This window comes from Ctenocephalides felis, unplaced genomic scaffold (genome assembly GCF_003426905.1).
Source record: "Ctenocephalides felis isolate EL2017-DRISC unplaced genomic scaffold, ASM342690v1 CF-g0.4_SCAFFOLD_02300, whole genome shotgun sequence".
Classification (NCBI taxonomy): Eukaryota; Metazoa; Arthropoda; class Insecta; order Siphonaptera; family Pulicidae; genus Ctenocephalides; species Ctenocephalides felis.
In genome coordinates this window covers 37,501-43,014 of record NW_020538454.1, presented here as the reverse complement: position 1 = coordinate 43,014, position 5,514 = coordinate 37,501, and the positions used below count along the sequence as shown (strand labels likewise).

Here is a 5,514-nt window from a genome sequence, read left to right as displayed (position 1 = left end):
AAGGGTAAAGAGACTGTTTGAAATTAACTGGGTCTGCGGACCGCAAATTTCATGTACGGACCGCCGTTTCGACGGTTGTTAAAGGTCTAGCCTCTGTGTAAGCGCAGCAGAATATATAAAATATCAAGTCGCGATGTAAACTGTTCGTCATGTCCAGGGAATATCGTACGACTCAGATATATTATATGTAAGAAAATTCGTTGTTTAGAAATATTCATCGAACTTTTCTATACAAAGTGTGGTCTCCTCGGGGACGCCGAGGGACATTTACGCACTATGCTATTATATATATATAGCACCCTGGTTGATCCTGCCAGTAGTATAGCTTGTCTCAAAGATTAAGCCATGCATGTCTCAGTGCAAGCCACATTAAGGTGAAACCGCGAATGGCTCATTACATCAGTTATGGTTCCTTAGATCGTACCCACATTACTTGGATAACTGTGGTAATTCTAGAGCTAATACATGCAAATAGAGTTCCGACCAGAGATGGAAGGAATGCTTTTATTAGATCAAAACCAATCGGTGGGGCTTGCCTTGCTCACCGTTTGACTTGGTGACTCTGAATAACTTTGTGCCGATCGCACGGTCTAGTACCGGCGACGCATCTTTCAAATGTCTGCCTTATCAACTGTCGATGGTAGTTTCTGCGACTACCATGGTTGTTACGGGTAACGGGGAATCAGGGTTCGATTCCGGAGAGGGAGCCTGAGAAACGGCTACCACATCCAAGGAAGGCAGCAGGCGCGCAAATTACCCACTCCCGGCACGGGGAGGTAGTGACGAAAAATAACGATACGGGACTCATCCGAGGCCCCGTAATCGGAATGAGTACACTTTAAATCCTTTAACGAGGATCTATTAGAGGGCCAGTCTGGTGCCAGCAGCCGCGGTAATTCCAGCTCTAATAGTGTATATTAAAGTTGTTGCGGTTAAAAAGCTCGTAGTTGAATCTGTGTCCCACACTGTCGGTTCACCGCTCGCGGTGTTCAACTGGCATGTCTGGGGACGTCCTACCGGTGGGCTTAGCCCGTAAAAAGGCGGCCCAACTCAAAATCCTACCAAGGTGCTCTTCACCGAGTGTCGAGGTGGGCCGGTACGTTTACTTTGAACAAATTAGAGTGCTTAAAGCAGGCTCATTCGCCTGAATATTGTGTGCATGGAATAATGGAATAGGACCTCGGTTCTATTTTGTTGGTTTTCGGAATTCCGAGGTAATGATTAATAGGGACAACTGGGGGCATTCGTATTGCGACGTTAGAGGTGAAATTCTTGGATCGTCGCAAGACGGACAGAAGCGAAAGCATTTGCCAAATGTGTTTTCATCAATCAAGAACGAAAGTTAGAGGTTCGAAGGCGATCAGATACCGCCCTAGTTCTAACCATAAACGATGCCAGCTAGCGATCCGCCGAAGGTTCTCCGATGACTCGGCGGGCAGCTTCCGGGAAACCAAAGCTTTTGGGTTCCGGGGGAAGTATGGTTGCAAAGCTGAAACTTAAAGGAATTGACGGAAGGGCACTACAAGGAGTGGAGCCTGCGGCTTAATTTGACTCAACACGGGAAACCTCACCAGGTCCAGACACCGGAAGGATTGACAGATTGAGAGCTCTTTCTTGATTCGGTGGGTGGTGGTGCATGGCCGTTCTTAGTTGGTGGAGTGATTTGTCTGGTTAATTCTGATAACGAACGAGACTCTAGCCTGCTAAATAGACGTACTTTCTGGTATCGCAAAGACCCTCCGCTTCGGCTTCGGTCGTTGTTGGTTGTGGTTCTCACTACCGGCGTACAAATATATCTTCTTAGAGGGACAGGCGACATTTAGTCGCACGAAATTGAGCAATAACAGGTCTGTGATGCCCTTAGATGTTCTGGGCCGCACGCGCGCTACACTGAAGAGATCAGCAGGTTTTCCTTGGCCGAAAGGTCCGGGTAATCCGTTGAAGCCTCTTCGTGCTAGGGATTGGGGCTTGCAATTCTTCCCCATGAACGAGGAATTCCTAGTAAGCGCGAGTCATAAGCTTGCGTTGATTATGTCCCTGCCCTTTGTACACACCGCCCGTCGCTACTACCGATTGAATTATTTAGTGAGGTCTTCGGACCGGTGCGCGGCAGCGTTTCGACATTGCCGATGTTGCTGGGAAGATAACAAACTTGATTATTTAGAGGAAGTAAAAGTCGTAACAAGGTTTCCGTAGGTGAACCTGCGGAAGGATCATTAACGTACATTTACTATTAAGTGAATGAAACGTGTGCTATATGTCGCAATATAATGTTGCAGACTAAATGTTGTGCGCTCCCATAGTATAATATACTGTGGGCAAAAGCCTCTGGCAATGATCATTCGTTTCATAACGTTTGACCGGAGCTAGTCGCAAAATATGCGCAGTGTGCAAAAGCAGCGTGACGCAGTTTACAACCGCTTAGCGCTCTTATGCATTGTGTGAGAGCACTGCCATGTATATCTGCTCGGTATCGCCAGATGCCTGAGCGAATGACGAAGTTCGTTGTGAAAACGGCGTTCTTTTGAATATTATACTTTAAACGCATAGCTCAATCAATTCTTTGGGCGCTAGATGAAAGTCTAGTGTTTTAAAGTCGATTGTAGTAAACGCTTGCGTTAGTATTCTATATACTCTGCACATTTTATTCAAATTGTGCGAATTTGAACATTCGCTTCATTGCGTTGTTTTAAGAAAATGAAAAATCAGCGAAACAGATTTTTCAATCTCACACACAGTGAAATATTCGTATTTCAATTTTAAAGCGAGGACGTTTGTTTTTGGACCACAACGTGCTCTAAAATTGCTAAAGTGGTTGCGCGTCCTAGAGAATTTATTTTCTTGCGACCCGCCATATAGCCTGTCCAGACCATCGCGGTGATGGTTCGCACGGTAACCCGAGGCGACCCGTCGCTGCAGGTCAAACTGTCGTAGACCGTTCTAGAATAATATACGCCGTATATGTTTGGATGTCGGTTTACGGCCGGGTTCTGGACCTTATTTATAAGTGTTCAACCATACTGTACAGCATATCCGCGGGCATGTGTCGTTGACGCAAAGACTCTTATGCGGAAAATAAAATATACAAATGCAATCAACTCAATACTCTCCGAGCGAGAATCAAAGTTAGTTATAACGATGAATTCTTATAATGAATTCGCCCCGACGTTTTCAATCTAACGAAGGGTAAAGAGACTGTTTGAAATTAACTGGGTCTGCGGACCGCAAATTTCATGTACGGACCGCCGTTTCGACGGTTGTTAAAGGTCTAGCCTCTGTGTAAGCGCAGAATATATAAAATATCAAGTCGCGATGTAAACTGTTCGTCATGTCCAGGGAATATCGTACGACTCAGATATATATATGTAAGAAAATTCGTTGTTTAGAAATATTCATCGAACTTTTCTATACAAAGTGTGGTCTCTCGGGTGACGCCGAGGGACATTTACGCACTATGCTATTATATATATAGCACCCTGGTTGATCCTGCCAGTAGTATATGCTTGTCTCAAAGATTAAGCCATGCATGTCTCAGTGCAAGCCACATTAAGGTGAAACCGCGAATGGCTCATTACATCAGTTATGGTTCCTTAGATCGTACCCACATTACTTGGATAACTGTGGTAATTCTAGAGCTAATACATGCAAATAGAGTTCCGACCAGAGATGGAAGGAATGCTTTTATTAGATCAAAACCAATCGGTGGCGGGCTTGCCTTGCTCACCGTTTGACTTGGTGACTCTGAATAACTTTGTGCCGATCGCACGGTCTAGTACCGGCGACGCATCTTTCAAATGTCTGCCTTATCAACTGTCGATGGTAGTTTCTGCGACTACCATGGTTGTTACGGGTAACGGGGAATCAGGGTTCGATTCCGGAGAGGGAGCCTGAGAAACGGCTACCACATCCAAGGAAGGCAGCAGGCGCGCAAATTACCCACTCCCGGCACGGGGAGGTAGTGACGAAAAATAACGATACGGGACTCATCCGAGGCCCCGTAATCGGAATGAGTACACTTTAAATCCTTTAACGAGGATCTATTAGAGGGCCAGTCTGGTGCCAGCAGCCGCGGTAATTCCAGCTCTAATAGTGTATATTAAAGTTGTTGCGGTTAAAAAGCTCGTAGTTGAATCTGTGTCCCACACTGTCGGTTCACCGCTCGCGGTGTTCAACTGGCATGTCTGTGGGACGTCCTACCGGTGGGCTTAGCCCGTAAAAAGGCGGCCCAACTCAAAATCCTACCAAGGTGCTCTTCACCGAGTGTCGAGGTGGGCCGGTACGTTTACTTTGAACAAATTAGAGTGCTTAAAGCAGGCTCATTCGCCTGAATATTGTGTGCATGGAATAATGGAATAGGACCTCGGTTCTATTTTGTTGGTTTTCGGAATTCCGAGGTAATGATTAATAGGGACAACTGGGGGCATTCGTATTGCGACGTTAGAGGTGAAATTCTTGGATCGTCGCAAGACGGACAGAAGCGAAAGCATTTGCCAAATGTGTTTTCATCAATCAAGAACGAAAGTTAGAGGTTCGAAGGCGATCAGATACCGCCCTAGTTCTAACCATAAACGATGCCAGCTAGCGATCCGCCGAAGGTTCTCCGATGACTCGGCGGGCAGCTTCCGGGAAACCAAAGCTTTTGGGTTCCGGGGGAAGTATGGTTGCAAAGCTGAAACTTAAAGGAATTGACGGAAGGGCACTACAAGGAGTGGAGCCTGCGGCTTAATTTGACTCAACACGGGAAACCTCACCAGGTCCAGACACCGGAAGGATTGACAGATTGAGAGCTCTTTCTTGATTCGGTGGGTGGTGGTGCATGGCCGTTCTTAGTTGGTGGAGTGATTTGTCTGGTTAATTCTGATAACGAACGAGACTCTAGCCTGCTAAATAGACGTACTTTCTGGTATCGCAAAGACCCTCCGCTTCGGCTTCGGTCGTTGTTGGTTGTGGTTCTCACTACCGGCGTACAAATATATCTTCTTAGAGGGACAGGCGACATTTAGTCGCACGAAATTGAGCAATAACAGGTCTGTGATGCCCTTAGATGTTCTGGGCCGCACGCGCGCTACACTGAAGAGATCAGCAGGTTTTCCTTGGCCGAAAGGTCCGGGTAATCCGTTGAAGCCTCTTCGTGCTAGGGATTGGGGCTTGCAATTCTTCCCCATGAACGAGGAATTCCTAGTAAGCGCGAGTCATAAGCTTGCGTTGATTATGTCCCTGCCCTTTGTACACACCGCCCGTCGCTACTACCGATTGAATTATTTAGTGAGGTCTTCGGACCGGTGCGCGGCAGCGTTTCGACATTGCCGATGTTGCTGGGAAGATAACCAAACTTGATTATTTAGAGGAAGTAAAAGTCGTAACAAGGTTTCCGTAGGTGAACCTGCGGAAGGATCATTAACGTACATTTACTATTAAGTGAATGAAACGTGTGCTATATGTCGCAATATAATGTTGCAGACTAAATGTTGTGCGCTCCCATAGTATAATATACTGTGGGCAAAAGCCTTGGCA

The 5,514-nt window shown here is 46.4% G+C and overlaps 2 non-coding genes across 2 annotated transcripts; both read left to right on the top strand.

Annotated features, from left to right (window-relative positions):
- Positions 1-297: 297 nt before the first annotated feature.
- Positions 298-2,219, top strand: LOC113380669. The gene has a single exon (XR_003367471.1). It is a non-coding gene; the product is annotated as a small subunit ribosomal RNA (ribosomal RNA).
- A 1,254-nt stretch (positions 2,220-3,473) lies between these two features.
- On the top strand, positions 3,474-5,400 carry LOC113380668. Its single transcript, XR_003367470.1, has one exon. It is a non-coding gene; the product is annotated as a small subunit ribosomal RNA (ribosomal RNA).
- Positions 5,401-5,514: the final 114 nt, after the last annotated feature.